Source organism: Phyllobates terribilis, unplaced genomic scaffold (assembly GCF_046119375.1).
Source record: "Phyllobates terribilis strain yellow unplaced genomic scaffold, ASM4611937v1 Scaffold_34__1_contigs__length_13252353, whole genome shotgun sequence".
Classification (NCBI taxonomy): domain Eukaryota; kingdom Metazoa; phylum Chordata; class Amphibia; order Anura; family Dendrobatidae; genus Phyllobates; species Phyllobates terribilis.
In genome coordinates, this window is record NW_027362794.1 from 4373178 (window position 1) to 4397504 (window position 24327).

At 45.6% G+C, this 24327-nt stretch overlaps 18 non-coding genes and 1 pseudogene across 18 annotated transcripts; all 19 read left to right on the plus strand.

Moving 5' to 3' along the window:
* Positions 1–304: 304 nt before the first annotated feature.
* On the plus strand, positions 305–495 carry LOC141181672 (U2 spliceosomal RNA). The gene has a single exon (XR_012257227.1). It is a non-coding gene; the product is annotated as a U2 spliceosomal RNA (small nuclear RNA).
* Positions 496–1615: 1120 nt separating this feature from the next.
* Positions 1616–1806, plus strand: LOC141181017 (U2 spliceosomal RNA). Its single transcript, XR_012256634.1, has one exon. It is a non-coding gene; the product is annotated as a U2 spliceosomal RNA (small nuclear RNA).
* A 1117-nt stretch (positions 1807–2923) lies between these two features.
* Positions 2924–3114, plus strand: LOC141181019 (U2 spliceosomal RNA). The gene has a single exon (XR_012256636.1). It is a non-coding gene; the product is annotated as a U2 spliceosomal RNA (small nuclear RNA).
* Positions 3115–4232: 1118 nt separating this feature from the next.
* Positions 4233–4423, plus strand: LOC141181020 (U2 spliceosomal RNA). Its single transcript, XR_012256637.1, has one exon. It is a non-coding gene; the product is annotated as a U2 spliceosomal RNA (small nuclear RNA).
* Positions 4424–5535: 1112 nt separating this feature from the next.
* Positions 5536–5726, plus strand: LOC141181021 (U2 spliceosomal RNA). Its single transcript, XR_012256638.1, has one exon. It is a non-coding gene; the product is annotated as a U2 spliceosomal RNA (small nuclear RNA).
* A 1115-nt stretch (positions 5727–6841) lies between these two features.
* Positions 6842–7032, plus strand: LOC141181772 (U2 spliceosomal RNA). The gene has a single exon (XR_012257318.1). It is a non-coding gene; the product is annotated as a U2 spliceosomal RNA (small nuclear RNA).
* A 1118-nt stretch (positions 7033–8150) lies between these two features.
* Positions 8151–8341, plus strand: LOC141181023 (U2 spliceosomal RNA). The gene has a single exon (XR_012256639.1). It is a non-coding gene; the product is annotated as a U2 spliceosomal RNA (small nuclear RNA).
* Positions 8342–9462: 1121 nt separating this feature from the next.
* On the plus strand, positions 9463–9578 carry LOC141182168 (U2 spliceosomal RNA; annotated as a pseudogene).
* Positions 9579–10102: 524 nt separating this feature from the next.
* LOC141181886 (U2 spliceosomal RNA) lies at positions 10103–10284 on the plus strand. Its single transcript, XR_012257418.1, has one exon. It is a non-coding gene; the product is annotated as a U2 spliceosomal RNA (small nuclear RNA).
* Positions 10285–11398: 1114 nt separating this feature from the next.
* Positions 11399–11589, plus strand: LOC141181024 (U2 spliceosomal RNA). Its single transcript, XR_012256640.1, has one exon. It is a non-coding gene; the product is annotated as a U2 spliceosomal RNA (small nuclear RNA).
* Positions 11590–12704: 1115 nt separating this feature from the next.
* On the plus strand, positions 12705–12895 carry LOC141181025 (U2 spliceosomal RNA). The gene has a single exon (XR_012256641.1). It is a non-coding gene; the product is annotated as a U2 spliceosomal RNA (small nuclear RNA).
* A 1117-nt stretch (positions 12896–14012) lies between these two features.
* On the plus strand, positions 14013–14203 carry LOC141181026 (U2 spliceosomal RNA). Its single transcript, XR_012256642.1, has one exon. It is a non-coding gene; the product is annotated as a U2 spliceosomal RNA (small nuclear RNA).
* A 1121-nt stretch (positions 14204–15324) lies between these two features.
* On the plus strand, positions 15325–15515 carry LOC141181027 (U2 spliceosomal RNA). The gene has a single exon (XR_012256643.1). It is a non-coding gene; the product is annotated as a U2 spliceosomal RNA (small nuclear RNA).
* A 1121-nt stretch (positions 15516–16636) lies between these two features.
* On the plus strand, positions 16637–16827 carry LOC141181028 (U2 spliceosomal RNA). The gene has a single exon (XR_012256644.1). It is a non-coding gene; the product is annotated as a U2 spliceosomal RNA (small nuclear RNA).
* A 1116-nt stretch (positions 16828–17943) lies between these two features.
* Positions 17944–18134, plus strand: LOC141181029 (U2 spliceosomal RNA). The gene has a single exon (XR_012256645.1). It is a non-coding gene; the product is annotated as a U2 spliceosomal RNA (small nuclear RNA).
* Positions 18135–19252: 1118 nt separating this feature from the next.
* On the plus strand, positions 19253–19443 carry LOC141181031 (U2 spliceosomal RNA). Its single transcript, XR_012256647.1, has one exon. It is a non-coding gene; the product is annotated as a U2 spliceosomal RNA (small nuclear RNA).
* Positions 19444–20559: 1116 nt separating this feature from the next.
* On the plus strand, positions 20560–20750 carry LOC141181032 (U2 spliceosomal RNA). Its single transcript, XR_012256648.1, has one exon. It is a non-coding gene; the product is annotated as a U2 spliceosomal RNA (small nuclear RNA).
* A 1119-nt stretch (positions 20751–21869) lies between these two features.
* LOC141181034 (U2 spliceosomal RNA) lies at positions 21870–22060 on the plus strand. Its single transcript, XR_012256649.1, has one exon. It is a non-coding gene; the product is annotated as a U2 spliceosomal RNA (small nuclear RNA).
* Positions 22061–23182: 1122 nt separating this feature from the next.
* LOC141181481 (U2 spliceosomal RNA) lies at positions 23183–23373 on the plus strand. Its single transcript, XR_012257053.1, has one exon. It is a non-coding gene; the product is annotated as a U2 spliceosomal RNA (small nuclear RNA).
* The last annotated feature ends 954 nt before the right edge of the window (positions 23374–24327 follow it).

Here is a 24327-nt window from a genome sequence, read left to right on the forward strand (position 1 = left end):
TCCTGCTAAGGGTAGACAGCTGCTCGTTCCACCCCTACCCCCCCGCCTTAATTGGTTCTCCTCCCTTCCAACGGTGTTGAGGCGGGTGGGAACAGCCGGGGGTTGAGGGTACTGTGCTAAAAGAGGTGGAGTTATGCAGATCTAAAACGCGTGGATTGCAGCAGCAGCAAGCCGAAAAGTGCAGGCATGTGAGGGATCTAGAGGTTGACAGCATGTCTTCTTAACGGGAGTCCAGGTGGCCATCTCCACAAATGGACTTTTCAGAATCCTTGGGTGGCACCGTAGTCGGAAACCAATTCTGGTTATCGCTTCTCGGCCTTTTGGCTAAGATCAAGTGTAGTATCTGTTCTTATCAGTTTAATATCTGATACGTCCCCTATCTGGGGACCATATATTAAATGGATTTTTAGAACAGGGAGATGGAAAAAGAGCTTGCTCTGTCCACTCCACGCATTTACCTGGTATTGCAGTATCTCCAGGACCGGTGCACCCCTTCTTTAATGCAGTTTCTAAAATCAGAAAGAATTGAATTCAATGCTTTTTGTTCATTTGGCTGGTTTGTCGGATTTTGGGATGGACTCTTTGGCTTTGCTTTTCTTCTCCTCATTGGATTTTTCATGTTAAAAGTTGCAGAAGCCAGATGACAAGCTCATTTTGGTTCAACTTCAGCAACTGTGCATTGCATTGCCATGTAATGTAATGCAATGCTATCTATCTAGCTCTCCCTCTATACTTCCTTTTGGATAAACAGACATATTAGGCAAGCATTTTGGAGCTTTCACCTAAATAACTACAGGTGGTGAGATAAGCTGCACAATATAATTGACCTTTCAGTATATTGTTGCACACACACCATCTATTTAGCAAATGCCCTTGTTATCAACAGCAGCCTTTTAAACTCACCTGAGCTAACAGGTATGTGCGCTGGTTACTCTGCTGCGCTTAAAATTTCTTTTTTGGTTTGCTACAATGCCTTTTCTGAAACGTTGTCTCCCTCTGCTGGAACACTGACTTCTTTCATTTAATGCCTTCAGACTATAAAAGAGAAACCAACCCAAAAAGTTTGGTTTATTAGTCTGTGGCATTCTTTTAAACTGTTGCTTATGGAGGTCTCTGTGAGCTTCTCAGTGACATTCAGCCATCCAGGTATCCCGCCTGCAGTAGACGGAATGTGGCAATGGAACGCTGGCTGCGCGTGTCATAATAGGCTCTGAGCCTTTATATACCTGCGCACAGCAGCAGCCACCTTCAGTCTGCTGCTGGACAGCCAGCAGCAGCAGCAGCAGGAGAGGTAATTAATCAGCAACCCTCCTGCTAAGGGTAGACAGCTGCTCGCTCCACCCCCCCACCCCCCCGCCTTAATTGGTTCTCCTCCCTTCCAACGGTGTTGAGGCGGGTGGGAACAGCCGGGGGTTGAGGGTACTGTGCTAAAAGAGGTGGAGTTATGCAGATCTAAAACGCGTGGATTGCAGCAGCAGCAAGCCGAAAAGTGCAGGCATGTGAGGGATCTAGAGGTTGACAGCATGTCTTCTTAACGGGAGTCCAGGTGGCCATCTCCACAAATGGACTTTTCAGAATCCTTGGGTGGCACCGTAGTCGGAAACCAATTCTGGTTATCGCTTCTCGGCCTTTTGGCTAAGATCAAGTGTAGTATCTGTTCTTATCAGTTTAATATCTGATACGTCCCCTATCTGGGGACCATATATTAAATGGATTTTTAGAACAGGGAGATGGAAAAAGAGCTTGCTCTGTCCACTCCACGCATTGACCTGGTATTGCAGTATCTCCAGGACCGGTGCACCCCTTCTTTAATGCAGTTTCTAAAATCAGAAAGAATTGAATTCAATGCTTTTTGTTCATTTGGCTTGTTTGTCAGATTTTGGGATGGACTCTTTGGCTTTGCTTTTCTTCTCCTCATTGGATTTTTCATGTTAAAAGTTGCAGAAGCCAGATGACAAGCTCATTTTGGTTCAACTTCAGCAACTGTGCATTGCATTGCCATGTAATGTAATGCAATGCTATCTATCTAGCTCTCCCTCTATACTTCCTTTTGGATAAACAGACATATTAGGCAAGCATTTTGGAGCTTTCACCTAAATAACTACAGGTGGTGAGATAAGCTGCACAATATAATTGACCTTTCAGTATATTGTTGCACACACACCATTTATTTAGCAAATGCCCTTGTTATCAACAGCAGCCTTTTAAACTCACCTGAGCTAACAGGTATGTGAGCTGGTTACTCTGCTGCGCTTAAAATTTCTTTTTTGGTTTGCTACAATGCCTTTTCTGAGACGTTGTCTCCCTCTGCTGGAACACTGACTTCTTTCATTTAATGCCTGCAGACTATAAAAGAGAAACCAACCCAAAAAGTTTGGTTGATTAGTCTGTGGCATTCTTTTAAACTGTTGCTTATGGCGGTCTCTGTGAGCTTCTCAGTGACATTCAGCCATCCAGGTATCCCGCCTGCAGTAGACGGAATGTGGCAATGGAACGCTGGCTGCGCGTGTCATAATAGGCTCTGAGCCTTTATATACCTGCGCACAGCAGCAGCCACCTTCAGTCTGCTGCTGGACAGCCAGCAGCAGCAGCAGCAGGAGAGGTAATTAATCAGCAACCCTCCTGCTAAGGGTAGACAGCTGCTCGTTCCACCCCCCCCCCCCGCCTTAATTGGTTTTCCTCCCTTCCAACGGTGTTGAGGCGGATGGGAACAGCCGGGGGTTGAGGGTACTGTGCTAAAAGAGGTGGAGTTATGCAGATCTAAAACGCGTGGATTGCAGCAGCAGCAAGCCGAAAAGTGCAGGCATGTGAGGGATCTAGAGGTTGACAGCATGTCTTCTTAACGGGAGTCCAGGTGGCCATCTCCACAAATGGACTTTTCAGAATCCTTGGGTGGCACCGTAGTCGGAAACCAATTCTGGTTATCGCTTCTCGGCCTTTTGGCTAAGATCAAGTGTAGTATCTGTTCTTATCAGTTTAATATCTGATACGTCCCCTATCTGGGGACCATATATTAAATGGATTTTTAGAACAGGGAGATGGAAAAAGAGCTTGCTCTGTCCACTCCACGCATTGACCTGGTATTGCAGTATCTCCAGGACCGGTGCACCCCTTCTTTAATGCAGTTTCTAAAATCAGAAAGAATTGAATTCAATGCTTTTTGTTCATTTGGCTTGTTTGTCGGATTTTGGGATGGACTCTTTGGCTTTGCTTTTCTTCTCCTCATTGGATTTTTCATGTTAAAAGTTGCAGAAGCCAGATGACAAGCTCATTTTGGTTCAACTTCAGCAACTGTGCATTGCATTGCCATGTAATGTAATGCAATGCTATCTATCTAGCTCTCCCTCTATACTTCCTTTTGGATAAACAGACATATTAGGCAAGCATTTTGGAGCTTTCACCTAAATAACTACAGGTGGTGAGATAAGCTGCACAATATAATTGACCTTTCAGTATATTGTTGCACACACACCATCTATTTAGCAAATGCCCTTGTTATCAACAGCAGCCTTTTAAACTCACCTGAGCTAACAGGTATGTGAGCTGGTTACTCTGCTGCGCTTAAAATTTCTTTTTTGGTTTGCTACAATGCCTTTTCTGAAACGTTGTCTCCCTCTGCTGGAACACTGACTTCTTTCATTTAATGCCTGCAGACTATAAAAGAGAAACCAACCCAAAAAGTTTGGTTGATTAGTCTGTGGCATTCTTTTAAACTGTTGCTTATGGCGGTCTCTGTGAGCTTCTCAGTGACATTCAGCCATCCAGGTATCCCGCCTGCAGTAGACGGAATGTGGCAATGGAACGCTGGCTGCGCGTGTCATAATAGGCTCTGAGCCTTTATATACCTGCGCACAGCAGCAGCCACCTTCAGTCTGCTGCTGGACAGCCAGCAGCAGCAGCAGCAGGAGAGGTAATTAATCAGCAACCCTCCTGCTAAGGGTAGACAGCTGCTCGTTCCACCCCCCCCCCCCCGCCTTAATTGGTTTTCCTCCCTTCCAACGGTGTTGAGGTGGGTGGGAACAGCCGGGGGTTGAGGGTACTGTGCTAAAAGAGGTGGAGTTATGCAGATCTGAAACGCGTGGATTGCAGCAGCAGCAAGCCGAAAAGTGCAGGCATGTGAGGGATCTAGAGGTTGACAGCATGTCTTCTTAACGGGAGTCCAGGTGGCCATCTCCACAAATGGACTTTTCAGAATCCTTGGGTGGCACCGTAGTCGGAAACCAATTCTGGTTATCGCTTCTCGGCCTTTTGGCTAAGATCAAGTGTAGTATCTGTTCTTATCAGTTTAATATCTGATACGTCCCCTATCTGGGGACCATATATTAAATGGATTTTTAGAACAGGGAGATGGAAAAAGAGCTTGCTCTGTCCACTCCACGCATTGACCTGGTATTGCAGTATCTCCAGGACCGGTGCACCCCTTCTTTAATGCAGTTTCTAAAATCAGAAAGAATTGAATTCAATGCTTTTTGTTCATTTGGCTTGTTTGTCGGATTTTGGGATGGACTCTTTGGCTTTGCTTTTCTTCTCCTCATTGGATTTTTCATGTTGAAAGTTGCAGAAGCCAGATGACAAGCTCATTTTGGTTCAACTTCAGCAACTGTGCATTGCATTGCCATGTAATGTAATGCAATGCTATCTATCTAGCTCTCCCTCTATACTTCCTTTTGGATAAACAGACATATTAGGCAAGCATTTTGGAGCTTTCACCTAAATAACTACAGGTGGTGAGATAAGCTGCACAATATAATTGACCTTTCAGTATATTGTTGCACACACACCATCTATTTAGCAAATGCCCTTGTTATCAACAGCAGCCTTTTAAACTCACCTGAGCTAACAGGTATGTGAGCTGGTTACTCTGCTGCGCTTAAAATTTCTTTTTTGGTTTGCTACAATGCCTTTTCTGAAACGTTGTCTCCCTCTGCTGGAACACTGACTTCTTTCATTTAATGCCTGCAGACTATAAAAGAGAAACCAACCCAAAAAGTTTGGTTGATTAGTCTGTGGCATTCTTTTAAACTGTTGCTTATGGCGGTCTCTGTGAGCTTCTCAGTGACATTCAGCCATCCAGGTATCCCGCCTGCAGTAGACGGAATGTGGCAATGGACGCTGGCTGCGCATGTCATAATAGGCTCTGAGCCTTTATATACCTGCGCACAGCAGCAGCCACCTTCAGTCTGCTGCTGGACAGCCAGCAGCAGCAGCAGGAGAGGTAATTAATCAGCAACCCTCCTGCTAAGGGTAGACAGCTGCTCGTTCCACCCCCCCCCCCGCCTTAATTGGTTCTCCTCCCTTCCAACGGTGTTGAGGCGGGTGGGAACAGCCGGGGGTTGAGGGTACTGTGCTAAAAGAGGTGGAGTTATGCAGATCTAAAACGCGTGGATTGCAGCAGCAGCAAGCCGAAAAGTGCAGGCATGTGAGGGATCTAGAGGTTGACAGCATGTCTTCTTAACGGGAGTCCACGTGGCCATCTCCACAAATGGACTTTTCAGAATCCTTGGGTGGCACCGTAGTCGGAAACCAATTCTGGTTATCGCTTCTCGGCCTTTTGGCTAAGATCAAGTGTAGTATCTGTTCTTATCAGTTTAATATCTGATACGTCCCCTATCTGGGGACCATATATTAAATGGATTTTTAGAACAGGGAGATGGAAAAAGAGCTTGCTCTGTCCACTCCACGCATTGACCTGGTATTGCAGTATCTCCAGGACCGGTGCACCCCTTCTTTAATGCAGTTTCTAAAATCAGAAAGAATTGAATTCAATGCTTTTTGTTCATTTGGCTTGTTTGTCGGATTTTGGGATGGACTCTTTGGCTTTGCTTTTCTTCTCCTCATTGGATTTTTCATGTTAAAAGTTGCAGAAGCCAGATGACAAGCTCATTTTGGTTCAACTTCAGCAACTGTGCATTGCATTGCCATGTAATGTAATGCAATGCTATCTATCTAGCTCTCCCTCTATACTTCCTTTTGGATAAACAGACATATTAGGCAAGCATTTTGGAGCTTTCACCTAAATAACTACAGGTGGTGAGATAAGCTGCACAATATAATTGACCTTTCAGTATATTGTTGCACACACACCATCTATTTAGCAAATGCCCTTGTTATCAACAGCAGCCTTTTAAACTCACCTGAGCTAACAGGTATGTGAGCTGGTTACTCTGCTGCGCTTAAAATTTCTTTTTTGGTTTGCTACAATGCCTTTTCTGAAACGTTGTCTCCCTCTGCTGGAACACTGACTTCTTTCATTTAATGCCTGCAGACTATAAAAGAGAAACCAACCCAAAAAGTTTGGTTGATTAGTCTGTGGCATTCTTTTAAACTGTTGCTTATGGCGGTCTCTGTGAGCTTCTCAGTGACATTCAGCCATCCAGGTATCCTGCCTGCAGTAGACGGAATGTGGCAATGGAACGCTGGCTGCGCGTGTCATAATAGGCTCTGAGCCTTTATATACCTGCGCACAGCAGCAGCCACCTTCAGTCTACTGCTGGACAGCCAGCAGCAGCAGCAGCAGGAGAGGTAATTAATCAGCAACCCTCCTGCTAAGGGTAGACAGCTGCTCGTTCCACCCCCCCCCCGCCTTAATTGGTTCTCCTCCCTTCCAACGGTGTTGAGGCGGGTGGGAACAGCCGGGGGTTGAGGGTACTGTGCTAAAAGAGGTGGAGTTATGCAGATCTAAAACGCGTGGATTGCAGCAGCAGCAAGCCGAAAAGTGCAGGCATGTGAGGGATCTAGAGGTTGACAGCATGTCTTCTTAACGGGAGTCCAGGTGGCCATCTCCACAAATGGACTTTTCAGAATCCTTGGGTGGCACCGTAGTCGGAAACCAATTCTGGTTATCGCTTCTCGGCCTTTTGGCTAAGATCAAGTGTAGTATCTGTTCTTATCAGTTTAATATCTGATACGTCCCCTATCTGGGGACCATATATTAAATGGATTTTTAGAACAGAGAGATGGAAAAAGAGCTTGCTCTGTCCACTCCACGCATTGACCTGGTATTGCAGTATCTCCAGGACCGGTGCACCCCTTCTTTAATGCAGTTTCTAAAATCAGAAAGAATTGAATTCAATGCTTTTTGTTCATTTGGCTTGTTTGTCGGATTTTGGGATGGACTCTTTGGCTTTGCTTTTCTTCTCCTCATTGGATTTTTCATGTTAAAAGTTGCAGAAGCCAGATGACAAGCTCATTTTGGTTCAACTTCAGCAACTGTGCATTGCATTGCCATGTAATGTAATGCAATGCTATCTATCTAGCTCTCCCTCTATACTTCCTTTTGGATAAACAGACATATTAGGCAAGCATTTTGGAGCTTTCACCTAAATAACTACAGGTGGTGAGATAAGCTGCACAATATAATTGACCTTTCAGTATATTGTTGCACACACACCATCTATTTAGCAAATGCCCTTGTTATCAACAGCAGCCTTTTAAACTCACCTGAGCTAACAGGTATGTGAGCTGGTTACTCTGCTGCGCTTAAAATTTCTTTTTTGGTTTGCTACAATGCCTTTTCTGAAACGTTGTCTCCCTCTGCTGGAACACTGACTTCTTTCATTTAATGCCTGCAGACTATAAAAGAGAAACCAACCCAAAAAGTTTGGTTGATTAGTCTGTGGCATTCTTTTAAACTGTTGCTTATGGCGGTCTCTGTGAGCTTCTCAGTGACATTCAGCCATCCAGGTATCCCGCCTGCAGTAGACGGAATGTGGCAATGGAACGCTGGCTGCGCGTGTCATAATAGGCTCTGAGCCTTTATATACCTGCGCACAGCAGCAGCCACCTTCAGTCTGCTGCTGGACAGCCAGCAGCAGCAGCAGCAGGAGAGGTAATTAATCAGCAACCCTCCTGCTAAGGGTAGACAGCTGCTCGTTCCACCCCCCCCCCCCCGCCTTAATTGGTTCTCCTCCCTTCCAACGGTGTTGAGGCGGGTGGGAACAGCCGGGGGTTGAGGGTACTGTGCTAAAAGAGGTGGAGTTATGCAGATCTAAAACGCGTGGATTGCAGCAGCAGCAAGCCGAAAAGTGCAGGCATGTGAGGGATCTAGAGGTTGACAGCATGTCTTCTTAACGGGAGTCCAGGTGGCCATCTCCACAAATGGACTTTTCAGAATCCTTGGGTGGCACCGTAGTCGGAAACCAATTCTGGTTATCGCTTCTCGGCCTTTTGGCTAAGATCAAGTGTAGTATCTGTTCTTATCAGTTTAATATCTGATACGTCCCCTATCTGGGGACCATATATTAAATGGATTTTTAGAACAGGGAGATGGAAAAAGAGCTTGCTCTGTCCACTCCACGCATTGACCTGGTATTGCAGTATCTCCAGGACCGGTGCACCCCTTCTTTAATGCAGTTTCTAAAATCAGAAAGAATTGAATTCAATGCTTTTTGTTCATTTGGCTTGTTTGTCGGATTTTGGGATGGACTCTTTGGCTTTGCTTTTCTTCTCCTCATTGGATTTTTCATGTTAAAAGTTGCAGAAGCCAGATGACAAGCTCATTTTGGTTCAACTTCAGCAACTGTGCATTGCATTGCCATGTAATGTAATGCAATGCTATCTATCTAGCTCTCCCTCTATACTTCCTTTTGGATAAACAGACATATTAGGCAAGCATTTTGGAGCTTTCACCTAAATAACTACAGGTGGTGAGATAAGCTGCACAATATAATTGACCTTTCAGTATATTGTTGCACACACACCATCTATTTAGCAAATGCCCTTGTTATCAACAGCAGCCTTTTAAACTCACCTGAGCTAACAGGTATGTGAGCTGGTTACTCTGCTGCGCTTAAAATTTCTTTTTTGGTTTGCTACAATGCCTTTTCTGAAACGTTGTCTCCCTCTGCTGGAACACTGACTTCTTTCATTTAATGCCTGCAGACTATAAAAGAGAAACCAACCCAAAAAGTTTGGTTGATTAGTCTGTGGCATTCTTTTAAACTGTTGCTTATGGCGGTCTCTGTGAGCTTCTCAGTGACATTCAGCCATCCAGGTATCCCGCCTGCAGTAGACGGAATGTGGCAATGGAACGCTGGCTGCGCGTGTCATAATAGGCTCTGAGCCTTTATATACCTGCGCACAGCAGTAGCCACCTTCAGTCTGCTGCTGGACAGCCAGCAGCAGCAGCAGCAGGAGAGGTAATTAATCAGCAACCCTCCTGCTAAGGGTAGACAGCTGCTCGTTCCACCCCCCCCCCCCCCCCGCCTTAATTGGTTCTCCTCATTTCCAACGGTGTTGAGGCGGGTGGGAACAGCCGGGGGTTGAGGGTACTGTGCTAAAAGAGGTGGAGTTATGCAGATCTAAAACACGTGGATTGCAGCAGCAGCAAGCCGAAAAGTGCAGGCATGTGAGGGATCTAGAGGTTGACAGCATGTCTTCTTAACGGGAGTCCAGGTGGCCATCTCCACAAATGGACTTTTCAGAATCCTTGGGTGGCACCGTAGTCGGAAACCAATTCTGGTTATCGCTTCTCGGCCTTTTGGTTAAGATCAAGTGTAGTATCTTTTGAAAAGGCAGTTTTGTCCTTGGGCTGCCCTAGTAAATTGATGCATATTACACACTGGTTTGGTGCACTTGTTAGTACGCCAGGTGGCTCATAGAGTTATCTGATGGAAAATATGGCCCTCCAGGATCGAAGTCACTAGGCTGGGTAAGTGTGAGGGCTTTGGAGCAATGTGCCCCAGGAGTAGGCGCCCTGGTGGGAGTCCAAGCTTACTGGGACTGGGAACCCCAGAAACACTTGGCTTCGTAGCACGCCGCACCTTTGCCAATCATACTTTCTGAGCAACCCCCCCTATTCCTGGCCTCCGGGCTAGGAAGGGGAATTTTTATAAACCCGGTCGGAGGTCCGGTCAGCTTTGGGCTGAGAAACCAACACAGGCTCCAGCTCCACTAGGGTGGCAGCCTAGATGGAAGCTGGGATCACGAAAACGGCTCTTCTCCGGCTTCGGCTAGGGAGAGCATCGGAGATCCCTGACCCTCGCTGTGGCCTTCTGGCTCGGAGGGATGGGGATGGTTTATTGGGGACCCTTTCCTCCGGGAAGGGTCCACATGAATCCTCGCCTCGTGCGCTGTTTTGGTGTGACTTCGGTCACATTTTTCAGTGCCTTGGATGCAGCTTCAATCAAAAAATCTGTTCTTATCAGTTTAATATCTGATACGTCCCCTATCTGGGGACCATATATTAAATGGATTTTTAGAACAGGGAGATGGAAAAAGAGCTTGCTCTGTCCACTCCACGCATTGACCTGGTATTGCAGTATCTCCAGGACCGGTGCACCCCTTCTTTAATGCAGTTTCTAAAATCAGAAAGAATTGAATTCAATGCTTTTTGTTCATTTGGCTTGTTTGTCGGATTTTGGGATGGACTCTTTGGCTTTGCTTTTCTTCTCCTCATTGGATTTTTCATGTTAAAAGTTGCAGAAGCCAGATGACAAGCTCATTTTGGTTCAACTTCAGCAACTGTGCATTGCATTGCCATGTAATGTAATGCAATGCTATCTATCTAGCTCTCCCTCTATACTTCCTTTTGGATAAACAGACATATTAGGCAAGCATTTTGGAGCTTTCACCTAAATAACTACAGGTGGTGAGATAAGCTGCACAATATAATTGACCTTTCAGTATATTGTTGCACACACACCATCTATTTAGCAAATGCCCTTGTTATCAACAGCAGCCTTTTAAACTCACCTGAGCTAACAGGTATGTGAGCTGGTTACTCTGCTGCGCTTAAAATTTCTTTTTTGGTTTGCTACAATGCCTTTTCTGAAACGTTGTCTCCCTCTGCTGGAACACTGACTTCTTTCATTTAATGCCTGCAGACTATAAAAGAGAAACCAACCCAAAAAGTTTGGTTGATTAGTCTGTGGCATTCTTTTAAACTGTTGCTTATGGCGGTCTCTGTGAGCTTCTCAGTGACATTCAGCCATCCAGGTATCCCGCCTGCAGTAGACGGAATGTGGCAATGGAACGCTGGCTGCGCGTGTCATAATAGGCTCTGAGCCTTTATATACCTGCGCACAGCAGCAGCCACCTTCAGTCTGCTGCTGGACAGCCAGCAGCAGCAGCAGCAGGAGAGGTAATTAATCAGCAACCCTCCTGCTAAGGGTAGACAGCTGCTCGTTCCACCCCCCCCCGCCTTAATTGGTTCTCCTCCCTTCCAACGGTGTTGAGGCGGGTGGGAACAGCCGGGGGTTGAGGGTACTGTGCTAAAAGAGGTGGAGTTATGCAGATCTAAAACGCGTGGATTGCAGCAGCAGCAAGCCGAAAAGTGCAGGCATGTGAGGGATCTAGAGGTTGACAGCATGTCTTCTTAACGGGAGTCCAGGTGGCCATCTCCACAAATGGACTTTTCAGAATCCTTGGGTGGCACCGTAGTCGGAAACCAATTCTGGTTATCGCTTCTCGGCCTTTTGGCTAAGATCAAGTGTAGTATCTGTTCTTATCAGTTTAATATCTGATACGTCCCCTATCTGGGGACCATATATTAAATGGATTTTTAGAACAGGGAGATGGAAAAAGAGCTTGCTCTGTCCACTCCACGCATTGACCTGGTATTGCAGTATCTCCAGGACCGGTGCACCCCTTCTTTAATGCAGTTTCTAAAATCAGAAAGAATTGAATTCAATGCTTTTTGTTCATTTGGCTTGTTTGTCGGATTTTGGGATGGACTCTTTGGCTTTGCTTTTCTTCTCCTCATTGGATTTTTCATGTTAAAAGTTGCAGAAGCCAGATGACAAGCTCATTTTGGTTCAACTTCAGCAACTGTGCATTGCATTGCCATGTAATGTAATGCAATGCTATCTATCTAGCTCTCCCTCTATACTTCCTTTTGGATAAACAGACATATTAGGCAAGCATTTTGGAGCTTTCACCTAAATAACTACAGGTGGTGAGATAAGCTGCACAATATAATTGACCTTTCAGTATATTGTTGCACACACACCATCTATTTAGCAAATGCCCTTGTTATCAACAGCAGCCTTTTAAACTCACCTGAGCTAACAGGTATGTGAGCTGGTTACTCTGCTGCGCTTAAAATTTCTTTTTTGGTTTGCTACAATGCCTTTTCTGAAACGTTGTCTCCCTCTGCTGGAACACTGACTTCTTTCATTTAATGCCTGCAGACTATAAAAGAGAAACCAACCCAAAAAGTTTGGTTGATTAGTCTGTGGCATTCTTTTAAACTGTTGCTTATGGCGGTCTCTGTGAGCTTCTCAGTGACATTCAGCCATCCAGGTATCCCGCCTGCAGTAGACGGAATGTGGCAATGGAACGCTGGCTGCGCGTGTCATAATAGGCTCTGAGCCTTTATATACCTGCGCACAGCAGCAGCCACCTTCAGTCTGCTGCTGGACAGCCAGCAGCAGCAGCAGCAGGAGAGGTAATTAATCAGCAACCCTCCTGCTAAGGGTAGACAGCTGCTCGTTCCACCCCCCCCCCGCCTTAATTGGTTCTCCTCCCTTCCAACGGTGTTGAGGCGGGTGGGAACAGCCGGGGGTTGAGGGTACTGTGCTAAAAGAGGTGGAGTTATGCAGATCTAAAACGCGTGGATTGCAGCAGCAGCAAGCCGAAAAGTGCAGGCATGTGAGGGATCTAGAGGTTGACAGCATGTCTTCTTAACGGGAGTCCAGGTGGCCATCTCCACAAATGGACTTTTCAGAATCCTTGGGTGGCACCGTAGTCGGAAACCAATTCTGGTTATCGCTTCTCGGCCTTTTGGCTAAGATCAAGTGTAGTATCTGTTCTTATCAGTTTAATATCTGATACGTCCCCTATCTGGGGACCATATATTAAATGGATTTTTAGAACAGGGAGATGGAAAAAGAGCTTGCTCTGTCCACTCCACGCATTGACCTGGTATTGCAGTATCTCCAGGACCGGTGCACCCCTTCTTTAATGCAGTTTCTAAAATCAGAAAGAATTGAATTCAATGCTTTTTGTTCATTTGGCTTGTTTGTCGGATTTTGGGATGGACTCTTTGGCTTTGCTTTTCTTCTCCTCATTGGATTTTTCATGTTAAAAGTTGCAGAAGCCAGATGACAAGCTCATTTTGGTTCAACTTCAGCAACTGTGCATTGCATTGCCATGTAATGTAATGCAATGCTATCTATCTAGCTCTCCCTCTATACTTCCTTTTGGATAAACAGACATATTAGGCAAGCATTTTGGAGCTTTCACCTAAATAACTACAGGTGGTGAGATAAGCTGCACAATATAATTGACCTTTCAGTATATTGTTGCACACACACCATCTATTTAGCAAATGCCCTTGTTATCAACAGCAGCCTTTTAAACTCACCTGAGCTAACAGGTATGTGAGCTGGTTACTCTGCTGCGCTTAAAATTTATTTTTTGGTTTGCTACAATGCCTTTTCTGAAACGTTGTCTCCCTCTGCTGGAACACTGACTTCTTTCATTTAATGCCTGCAGACTATAAAAGAGAAACCAACCCAAAAAGTTTGGTTGATTAGTCTGTGGCATTCTTTTAAACTGTTGCTTATGGCGGTCTCTGTGAGCTTCTCAGTGACATTCAGCCATCCAGGTATCCCGCCTGCAGTAGACGGAATGTGGCAATGGAACGCTGGCTGCGCGTGTCATAATAGGCTCTGAGCCTTTATATACCTGCGCACAGCAGCAGCCACCTTCAGTCTGCTGCTGGACAGCCAGCAGCAGCAGCAGCAGGAGAGGTAATTAATCAGCAACCCTCCTGCTAAGGGAAGACAGCTGCTCGTTCCACCCCCCCCCCCCACCTTAATTGGTTCTCCTCCCTTCCAACGGTGTTGAGGCGGGTGGGAACAGCCGGGGGTTGAGGGTACTGTGCTAAAAGAGGTGGAGTTATGCAGATCTAAAACGCGTGGATTGCAGCAGCAGCAAGCCGAAAAGTGCAGGCATGTGAGGGATCTAGAGGTTGACAGCATGTCTTCTTAACGGGAGTCCAGGTGGCCATCTCCACAAATGGACTTTTCAGAATCCTTGGGTGGCACCGTAGTCGGAAACCAATTCTGGTTATCGCTTCTCGGCCTTTTGGCTAAGATCAAGTGTAGTATCTGTTCTTATCAGTTTAATATCTGATACGTCCCCTATCTGGGGACCATATATTAAATGGATTTTTAGAACAGGGAGATGGAAAAAGAGCTTGCTCTGTCCACTCCACGCATTGACCTGGTATTGCAGTATCTCCAGGACCGGTGCACCCCTTCTTTAATGCAGTTTCTAAAATCAGAAAGAATTGAATTCAATGCTTTTTGTTCATTTGGCTTGTTTGTCGGATTTTGGGATGGACTCTTTGGCTTTGCTTTTCTTCTCCTCATTGGATTTTTCATGTTAAAAGTTGCAGAAGCCAGATGACAAGCTCATTTTGGTTCAACTTCAGCAACTGTGCATTGCATTGCCATGTAATGTAATGCAATGCTATCTATCTAGCTCTCCCTCTATACTTCCTTTTGGATAAACAGACATATTAGGCAAGCATTTTGGAGCTTTCACCTAAATAACTACAGGTGGTGAGATAAGCTGCACAATATAATTGACCTTTCAGTATATTGTTGCACACACACCATCTATTTAGCAAATGCCCTTGTTATCAACAGCAGCCTTTTAAACTCACCTGAGCTAACAGGTATGTGAGCTGGTTACTCTGCTGCGCTTAAAATTTCTTTTTTGGTTTGCTACAATGCCTTTTCTGAAACGTTGTCTCCCTCTGCTGGAACACTGACTTCTTTCATTTAATGCCTGCAGACTATAAAAGAGAAACCAACCCAAAAAGTTTGGTTGATTAGTCTGTGGCATTCTTTTAAACTGTTGCTTATGGCGGTCTCTGTGAGCTTCTCAGTGACATTCAGCCATCCAGGTATCCCGCCTGCAGTAGACGGAATGTGGCAATGGAACGCTGGCTGCGCGTGTCATAATAGGCTCTGAGCCTTTATATACCTGCGCACAGCAGCAGCCACCTTCAGTCTGCTGCTGGACAGCCAGCAGCAGCAGCAGCAGGAGAGGTAATTAATCTGCAACCCTCCTGCTAAGGGTAGACAGCTGCTCGTTCCACCCCCCCCCCCCCCCCGCCTTAATTGGTTCTCCTCCCTTCCAACGGTGTTGAGGCGGGTGGGAACAGCCGGGGGTTGAGGGTACTGTGCTAAAAGAGGTGGAGTTATGCAGATCTAAAACGCGTGGATTGCAGCAGCAGCAAGCCGAAAAGTGCAGGCATGTGAGGGATCTAGAGGTTGACAGCATGTCTTCTTAACGGGAGTCCAGGTGGCCATCTCCACAAATGGACTTTTCAGAATCCTTGGGTGGCACCGTAGTCGGAAACCAATTCTGGTTATCGCTTCTCGGCCTTTTGGCTAAGATCAAGTGTAGTATCTGTTCTTATCAGTTTAATATCTGATACGTCCCCTATCTGGGGACCATATATTAAATGGATTTTTAGAACAGGGAGATGGAAAAAGAGCTTGCTCTGTCCACTCCACGCATTGACCTGGTATTGCAGTATCTCCAGGACCGGTGCACCCCTTCTTTAATGCAGTTTCTAAAATCAGAAAGAATTGAATTCAATGCTTTTTGTTCATTTGGCTTGTTTGTCGGATTTTGGGATGGACTCTTTGGCTTTGCTTTTCTTCTCCTCATTGGATTTTTCATGTTAAAAGTTGCAGAAGCCAGATGACAAGCTCATTTTGGTTCAACTTCAGCAACTGTGCATTGCATTGCCATGTAATGTAATGCAATGCTATCTATCTAGCTCTCCCTCTATACTTCCTTTTGGATAAACAGACATATTAGGCAAGCATTTTGGAGCTTTCACCTAAATAACTACAGGTGGTGAGATAAGCTGCACAATATAATTGACCTTTCAGTATATTGTTGCACACACACCATCTATTTAGCAAATGCCCTTGTTATCAACAGCAGCCTTTTAAACTCACCTGAGCTAACAGGTATGTGAGCTGGTTACTCTGCTGCGCTTAAAATTTCTTTTTTGGTTTGCTACAATGCCTTTTCTGAAACGTTGTCTCCCTCTGCTGGAACACTAACTTCTTTCATTTAATGCCTGCAGACTATAAAAGAGAAACCAACCCAAAAAGTTTGGTTGATTAGTCTGTGGCATTCTTTTAAACTGTTGCTTATGGCGGTCTCTGTGAGCTTCTCAGTGACATTCAGCCATCCAGGTATCCCGCCTGCAGTAGACGGAATGTGGCAATGGAACGCTGGCTGCGCGTGTCATAATAGGCTCTGAGCCTTTATATACCTGCGCACAGCAGCAGCCACCTTCAGTCTGCTGCTGGACAGCCAGCAGCAGCAGCAGCAGGAGAGGTAATTAATCAGCAACCCTCCTGCTAAGGGAAGACAGCTGCTCGTTCCACCCCCCCCCCCCCCCCACCTTAATTGGTTCTCCTCCCTTCCAACGGTGTTGAGGCGGGTGGGAACAGCCGGGGGTTGAGGGTACTGTGCTAAAAGAGGTGGAGTTATGCAGATCTAAAACGCGTGGATTGCAGCAGCAGCAAGCCGAAAAGTGCAGGCATGTGAGGGATCTAGAGGTTGACAGCATGTCTTCTTAACGGGAGTCCAGGTGGCCATCTCCACAAATGGACTTTTCAGAATCCTTGGGTGGCACCGTAGTCGGAAACCAATTCTGGTTATCGCTTCTCGGCCTTTTGGCTAAGATCAAGTGTAGTATCTGTTCTTATCAGTTTAATATCTGATACGTCCCCTATCTGGGGACCATATATTAAATGGATTTTTAGAACAGGGAGATGGAAAAAGAGCTTGCTCTGTCCACTCCACGCATTGACCTGGTATTGCAGTATCTCCAGGACCGGTGCACCCCTTCTTTAATGCAGTTTCTAAAATCAGAAAGAATTGAATTCAATGCTTTTTGTTCATTTGGCTTGTTTGTCGGATTTTGGGATGGACTCTTTGGCTTTGCTTTTCTTCTCCTCATTGGATTTTTCATGTTAAAAGTTGCAGAAGCCAGATGACAAGCTCATTTTGGTTCAACTTCAGCAACTGTGCATTGCATTGCCATGTAATGTAATGCAATGCTATCTATCTAGCTCTCCCTCTATACTTCCTTTTGGATAAACAGACATATTAGGCAAGCATTTTGGAGCTTTCACCTAAATAACTACAGGTGGTGAGATAAGCTGCACAATATAATTGACCTTTCAGTATATTGTTGCACACACACCATCTATTTAGCAAATGCCCTTGTTATCAACAGCAGCCTTTTAAACTCACCTGAGCTAACAGGTATGTGAGCTGGTTACTCTGCTGCGCTTAAAATTTCTTTTTTGGTTTGCTACAATGCCTTTTCTGAAACGTTGTCTCCCTCTGCTGGAACACTGACTTCTTTCATTTAATGCCTGCAGACTATAAAAGAGAAACCAACCCAAAAAGTTTGGTTGATTAGTCTGTGGCATTCTTTTAAACTGTTGCTTATGGCGGTCTCTGTGAGCTTCTCAGTGACATTCAGCCATCCAGGTATCCCGCCTGCAGTAGACGGAATGTGGCAATGGAACGCTGGCTGCGCGTGTCATAATAGGCTCTGAGCCTTTATATACCTGCGCACAGCAGCAGCCACCTTCAGTCTGCTGCTGGACAGCCAGCAGCAGCAGCAGCAGGAGAGGTAATTAATCTGCAACCCTCCTGCTAAGGGTAGACAGCTGCTCGTTCCACCCCCCCCCCCGCCTTAATTGGTTCTCCTCCCTTCCAACGGTGTTGAGGCGGGTGGGAACAGCCGGGGGTTGAGGGTACTGTGCTAAAAGAGGTGGAGTTATGCAGATCTAAAACGCGTGGATTGCAGCAGCAGCAAGCCGAAAAGTGCAGGCATGTGAGGGATCTAGAGGTTGACAGCATGTCTTCTTAACGGGAGTCCAGGTGGCCATCTCCACAAATGGACTTTTCAGAATCCTTGGGTGGCACCGTAGTCGGAAACCAATTCTGGTTATCGCTTCTCGGCCTTTTGGCTAAGATCAAGTGTAGTATCTGTTCTTATCAGTTTAATATCTGATACGTCCCCTATCTGGGGACCATATATTAAATGGATTTTTAGAACAGGGAGATGGAAAAAGAGCTTGCTCTGTCCACTCCACGCATTGACCTGGTATTGCAGTATCTCCAGGACCGGTGCACCCCTTCTTTAATGCAGTTTCTAAAATCAGAAAGAATTGAATTCAATGCTTTTTGTTCATTTGGCTTGTTTGTCGGATTTTGGGATGGACTCTTTGGCTTTGCTTTTCTTCTCCTCATTGGATTTTTCATGTTAAAAGTTGCAGAAGCCAGATGACAAGCTCATTTTGGTTCAACTTCAGCAACTGTGCATTGCATTGCCATGTAATGTAATGCAATGCTATCTATCTAGCTCTCCCTCTATACTTCCTTTTGGATAAACAGACATATTAGGCAAGCATTTTGGAGCTTTCACCTAAATAACTACAGGTGGTGAGATAAGCTGCACAATATAATTGACCTTTCAGTATATTGTTGCACACACACCATCTATTTAGCAAATGCCCTTGTTATCAACAGCAGCCTTTTAAACTCACCTGAGCTAACAGGTATGTGAGCTGGTTACTCTGCTGCGCTTAAAATTTCTTTTTTGGTTTGCTACAATGCCTTTTCTGAAACGTTGTCTCCCTCTGCTGGAACACTAACTTCTTTCATTTAATGCCTGCAGACTATAAAAGAGAAACCAACCCAAAAAGTTTGGTTGATTAGTCTGTGGCATTCTTTTAAACTGTTGCTTATGGCGGTCTCTGTGAGCTTCTCAGTGACATTCAGCCATCCAGGTATCCCGCCTGCAGTAGACGGAATGTGGCAATGGAACGCTGGCTGCGCGTGTCATAATAGGCTCTGAGCCTTTATATACCTGCGCACAGCAGCAGCCACCTTCAGTCTGCTGCTGGACAGCCAGCAGCAGCAGCAGCAGGAGAGGTAATTAATCAGCAACCCTCCTGCTAAGGGTAGACAGCTGCTCGTTCCACCCCCCCCCCCCCGCCTTAATTGGTTCTCCTCCCTTCCAACGGTGTTGAGGCGGGTGGGAACAGCCGGGGGTTGAGGGTACTGTGCTAAAAGAGGTGGAGTTATGCAGATCTAAAACACGTGGATTGCAGCAGCAGCAAGCCGAAAAGTGCAGGCATGTGAGGGATCTAGAGGTTGACAGCATGTCTTCTTAACGGGAGTCCAGGTGGCCATCTCCACAAATGGACTTTTCAGAATCCTTGGGTGGCACCGTAGTCGGAAACCAATTCTGGTTATCGCTTCTCGGCCTTTTGGCTAAGATCAAGTGTAGTATCTGTTCTTATCAGTTTAATATCTGATACGTCCCCTATCTGGGGACCATATATTAAATGGATTTTTAGAACAGGGAGATGGAAAAAGAGCTTGCTCTGTCCACTCCACGCATTGACCTGGTATTGCAGTATCTCCAGGACCGGTGCACCCCTTCTTTAATGCAGTTTCTAAAATCAGAAAGAATTGAATTCAATGCTTTTTGTTCATTTGGCTTGTTTGTCGGATTTTGGGATGGACTCTTTGGCTTTGCTTTTCTTCTCCTCATTGGATTTTTCATGTTAAAAGTTGCAGAAGCCAGATGACAAGCTCATTTTGGTTCAACTTCAGCAACTGTGCATTGCATTGCCATGTAATGTAATGCAATGCTATCTATCTAGCTCTCCCTCTATACTTCCTTTTGGATAAACAGACATATTAGGCAAGCATTTTGGAGCTTTCACCTAAATAACTACAGGTGGTGAGATAAGCTGCACAATATAATTGACCTTTCAGTATATTGTTGCACACACACCATCTATTTAGCAAATGCCCTTGTTATCAACAGCAGCCTTTTAAACTCACCTGAGCTAACAGGTATGTGAGCTGGTTACTCTGCTGCGCTTAAAATTTCTTTTTTGGTTTGCTACAATGCCTTTTCTGAAACGTTGTCTCCCTCTGCTGGAACACTGACTTCTTTCATTTAATGCCTGCAGACTATAAAAGAGAAACCAACCCAAAAAGTTTGGTTGATTAGTCTGTGGCATTCTTTTAAACTGTTGCTTATGGCGGTCTCTGTGAGCTTCTCAGTGACATTCAGCCATCCAGGTATCCCGCCTGCAGTAGACGGAATGTGGCAATGGAACGCTGGCTGCGCGTGTCATAATAGGCTCTGAGCCTTTATATACCTGCGCACAGCAGCAGCCACCTTCAGTCTGCTGCTGGACAGCCAGCAGCAGCAGCAGCAGGAGAGGTAATTAATCAGCAACCCTCCTGCTAAGGGTAGACAGCTGCTCGTTCCACCCCCCCCCCCGCCTTAATTGGTTCTCCTCCCTTCCAACGGTGTTGAGGCGGGTGGGAACAGCCGGGGGTTGAGGGTACTGTGCTAAAAGAGGTGGAGTTATGCAGATCTAAAACGCGTGGATTGCAGCAGCAGCAAGCCGAAAAGTGCAGGCATGTGAGGGATCTAGAGGTTGACAGCATGTCTTCTTAACGGGAGTCCAGGTGGCCATCTCCACAAATGGACTTTTCAGAATCCTTGGGTGGCACCGTAGTCGGAAACCAATTCTGGTTATCGCTTCTCGGCCTTTTGGCTAAGATCAAGTGTAGTATCTGTTCTTATCAGTTTAATATCTGATACGTCCCCTATCTGGGGACCATATATTAAATGGATTTTTAGAACAGGGAGATGGAAAAAGAGCTTGCTCTGTCCACTCCACGCATTGACCTGGTATTGCAGTATCTCCAGGACCGGTGCACCCCTTCTTTAATGCAGTTTCTAAAATCAGAAAGAATTGAATTCAATGCTTTTTGTTCATTTGGCTTGTTTGTCGGATTTTGGGATGGACTCTTTGGCTTTGCTTTTCTTCTCCTCATTGGATTTTTCATGTTAAAAGTTGCAGAAGCCAGATGACAAGCTCATTTTGGTTCAACTTCAGCAACTGTGCATTGCATTGCCATGTAATGTAATGCAATGCTATCTATCTAGCTCTCCCTCTATACTTCCTTTTGGATAAACAGACATATTAGGCAAGCATTTTGGAGCTTTCACCTAAATAACTACAGGTGGTGAGATAAGCTGCACAATATAATTGACCTTTCAGTATATTGTTGCACACACACCATCTATTTAGCAAATGCCCTTGTTATCAACAGCAGCCTTTTAAACTCACCTGAGCTAACAGGTATGTGAGCTGGTTACTCTGCTGCGCTTAAAATTTCTTTTTTGGTTTGCTACAATGCCTTTTCTGAAACGTTGTCTCCCTCTGCTGGAACACTGACTTCTTTCATTTAATGCCTGCAGACTATAAAAGAGAAACCAACCCAAAAAGTTTGGTTGATTAGTCTGTGGCATTCTTTTAAACTGTTGCTTATGGCGGTCTCTGTGAGCTTCTCAGTGACATTCAGCCATCCAGGTATCCCGCCTGCAGTAGACGGAATGTGGCAATGGAACGCTGGCTGCGCGTGTCATAATAGGCTCTGAGCCTTTATATACCTGCGCACAGCAGCAGCCACCTTCAGTCTGCTGCTGGACAGCCAGCAGCAGCAGCAGCAGGAGAGGTAATTAATCAGCAACCCTCCTGCTAAGGGTAGACAGCTGCTCGTTCCACCCCCCCCCCCCCCGCCTTAATTGGTTCTCCTCCCTTCCAACGGTGTTGAGGCAGGTGGGAACAGCCGGGGGTTGAGGGTACTGTGCTAAAAGAGGTGGAGTTATGCAGATCTAAAACGCGTGGATTGCAGCAGCAGCAAGCCGAAAAGTGCAGGCATGTGAGGGATCTAGAGGTTGACAGCATGTCTTCTTAACGGGAGTCCAGGTGGCCATCTCCACAAATGGACTTTTCAGAATCCTTGGGTGGCACCGTAGTCGGAAACCAATTCTGGTTATCGCTTCTCGGCCTTTTGGCTAAGATCAAGTGTAGTATCTGTTCTTATCAGTTTAATATCTGATACGTCCCCTATCTGGGGACCATATATTAAATGGATTTTTAGAACAGGGAGATGGAAAAAGAGCTTGCTCTGTCCACTCCACGCATTGACCTGGTATTGCAGTATCTCCAGGACCGGTGCACCCCTTCTTTAATGCAGTTTCTAAAATCAGAAAGAATTGAATTCAATGCTTTTTGTTCATTTGGCTTGTTTGTCGGATTTTGGGATGGACTCTTTGGCTTTGCTTTTCTTCTCCTCGTTGGATTTTTCATGTTAAAAGTTGCAGAAGCCAGATGACAAGCTCATTTTGGTTCAACTTCAGCAACTGTGCATTGCATTGCCATGTAATCTAATGCAATGCTATCTATCTAGCTCTCCCTCTATACTTCCTTTTGGATAAACAGACATATTAGGCAAGCATTTTGGAGCTTTCACCTAAATAACTACAGGTGGTGAGATAAGCTGCACAATATAATTGACCTTTCAGTATATTGTTGCACACACACCATCTATTTAGCAAATGCCCTTGTTATCAACAGCAGCCTTTTAAACTCACCTGAGCTAACAGGTATGTGAGCTGGTTACTCTGCTGCGCTTAAAATTTCTTTTTTGGTTTGCTACAATGCCTTTTCTGAAACGTTGTCTCCCTCTGCTGGAACACTGACTTCTTTCATTTAATGCCTGCAGACTATAAAAGAGAAACCAACCCAAAAAGTTTGGTTGATTAGTCTGGCATTCTTTTAAACTGTTGCTTATGGCGGTCTCTGTGAGCTTCTCAGTGACATTCAGCCATCCAGGTATCCCGCCTGCAGTAGATGGAATGTGGCAATGGAACGCTGGCTGCGCGTGTCATAATAGGCTCTGAGCCTTTATATACCTGCGCACAGCAGCAGCCACCTTCAGTCTGCTGCTGGACAGCCAGCAGCAGCAGCAGCAGCAGGAGAGGTAATTAATCAGCAACCCTCCTGCTAAGGGTAGACAGCTGCTCGTTCCACCCCCCCCCCCCCCCCGCCTTAAATGGTTCTCCTCCCTTCCAACGGTGTTGAGGCGGGTGGGAACAGCCGGGGGTTGAGGGTACTGTGCTAAAAGAGGTGGAGTTATGCAGATCTAAAACGCGTGGATTGCAGCAGCAGCAAGCCGAAAAGTGCAGGCATGTGAGGGATCTAGAGGTTGACAGCATGTCTTCTTAACGGGAGTCCAGGTGGCCATCTCCACAAATGGACTTTTCAGAATCCTTGGGTGGCACCGTAGTCGGAAACCAATTCTGGTTATCACTTCTCGGCCTTTTGGCTAAGATCAAGTGTAGTATCTGTTCTTATCAGTTTAATATCTGATACGTCCCCTATCTGGGGACCATATATTAAATGGATTTTTAGAACAGGGAGATGGAAAAAGAGCTTGCTCTGTCCACTCCACGCATTGACCTGGTATTGCAGTATCTCCAGGACCGGTGCACCCCTTCTTTAATGCAGTTTCTAAAATCAGAAAGAATTGAATTCAATGCTTTTTGTTCATTTGGCTTGTTTGTCGGATTTTGGGATGGACTCTTTGGCTTTGCTTTTCCTCTCCTCATTGGATTTTTCATGTTAAAAGTTGCAGAAGCCAGATGACAAGCTCATTTTGGTTCAACTTCAGCAACTGTGCATTGCATTGCCATGTAATGTAATGCAATGCTATCTATCTAGCTCTCCCTCTATACTTCCTTTTGGATAAACAGACATATTAGGCAAGCATTTTGGAGCTTTCACCTAAATAACTACAGGTGGTGAGATAAGCTGCACAATATAATTGACCTTTCAGTATATTGTTGCACACACACCATCTATTTAGCAAATGCCCTTGTTATCAACAGCAGCCTTTTAAACTCACCTGAGCTAACAGGTATGTGAGCTGGTTACTCTGCTGCGCTTAAAATTTCTTTTTTGGTTTGCTACAATGCCTTTTCTGAAACGTTGTCTCCCTCTGCTGGAACACTGACTTCTTTCATTTAATGCCTGCAGACTATAAAAGAGAAACCAACCCAAAAAGTTTGGTTGATTAGTCTGTGGCATTCTTTTAAACTGTTGCTTATGGCGGTCTCTGTGAGCTTCTCAGTGACATTCAGCCATCCAGGTATCCCGCCTGCAGTAGACGGAATGTGGCAATGGAACGCTGGCTGCGCGTGTCATAATAGGCTCTGAGCCTTTATATACCTGCGCACAGCAGCAGCCACCTTCAGTCTGCTGCTGGACAGCCAGCAGCAGCAGCAGGAGAGGTAATTAATCAGCAACCCTCCTGCTAAGGGTAGACAGCTGCTCGTTCCACCCCCCCCCCCCGCCTTAATTGGTTCTCCTCCCTTCCAACGGTGTTGAGGCGGGTGGGAACAGCCGGGGGTTGAGGGTACTGTGCTAAAAGAGGTGGAGTTATGCAGATCTA